The sequence below is a fragment of the Microtus pennsylvanicus genome, chromosome 12 (assembly GCF_037038515.1).
Source record: "Microtus pennsylvanicus isolate mMicPen1 chromosome 12, mMicPen1.hap1, whole genome shotgun sequence".
NCBI lineage: Eukaryota > Metazoa > Chordata > Mammalia > Rodentia > Cricetidae > Microtus > Microtus pennsylvanicus.
This window is the reverse complement of record NC_134590.1, coordinates 9,479,679-9,481,123: the sequence shown is the minus strand read 5'-3', so window position 1 is coordinate 9,481,123 and position 1,445 is coordinate 9,479,679.

The window sequence follows — 1,445 nt, the reverse complement described above, 5'->3', positions numbered from 1 at the left end:
GACATTCATCCTAAACAAGGGAAGCTTTGGAGTTTAATTAGTTTAGAAACTCATGGAGCAAGGTATTATATAACAGAGATCTCCAAAAGGCATGGTAGCTGTTTGTACATCCACCGAGAAGGTACTGTGTAGACACATCAGATAAAATCCCAGAGGGGCAGGGCCTCCCATACCTGCAATATAGTGGCAAAGCCAAAACTCAGAAATGTTGTGAAATTTCTCTAAACTTGAATCTTTTGGAGACAGGGATTGGTTTTAAACCTTGGTCTGTCAAGTTATAAAGCTAATTTTACATGATATTCTAGTACTTAGTATAGTCCCAGGACTACCTACCCTGAGAATCTTCAAGGTTTTGTGGTTATATTCAGTCCTGGACACTCTCTCTCTCTCTCTCTCTCTCTCTCTCTCTCTCTCTCTCTCTCTCTCTCTCTCTTTCTCTCTCTATCTCTGTGATATATGAATGACAATCCAATTTTTTAAGAATTCAGCTGATTGTTTCATGCATCCCAGTTAGAGGTCTACACAACAGCCTTTTGTCTTTCTAAGCAAAACTGGCAAGGTCTTGATATGTATTCAACATTCATAAAGGAAAAAAAAATCCCAAGACATGGAGATATTAAGAACACTTTAACACTTACTTAGGATGACCAGGATATTCACTTCCAACACTAACCTCTTCCCAGTAGAGGGTCTAGAAAGCAAGAAGAGTCCTTCAAACACATACCTCTGCCATAGGCTGACCCAACAAGAAACTAGTTTACACGATGCCCTGTAAGTTAGCCAGGTCTAACTTAGGGCTGGTAAAGGCTTGCTCTTTGCTCTACTCGGCTCAAATCACACACTGGTACACCGTAATCAGTCAAAGTGTAGAATAACACCAACTAGGTTATGGGTTCTGTTTCATGCTCTAAAGAAACAGCTTTAACCGTTGTCTTCAGTTTGTAGGTGATATAAACAGCCAACACCTGTAATTGGCGTGTTCCAGGTGCTCTCCTAAGAGCTTGGCTTTTCTTAATCTGTGTGAACTTTACAGAAGTGCAATGAGAGAAAACTCACTCGGTGCCCTCATTTCACAGGCGCCGAAACGGAGACCCTAAGAAGTTAGGTAAGTGTGGGACTGGGATATAAACACATGCCGCTAAGCCTCAGGCCATGTTCCTCCCTGCTCTGCCACGTTATGTCTAAAAAAGATTCCATATACTTATTTTTTGCTATTTTTAGTCTTTGATAATGACAAGCCTACCTCTATGTTCAAGTGGCATTTTTGAATGACTTTGAATCTAACAATTAAAGATGGACTCTCCGATGGTTTTGTCATACACACAGGACGATGGCGTGGAAAATCTAAGTTGCTTTTACTTATCTGCTTGTCATAGTCCCATCAACATGCTATCCACTCTAATCCCGTGATGATTTTAAAATGACATAATACAAATCCTAAACAC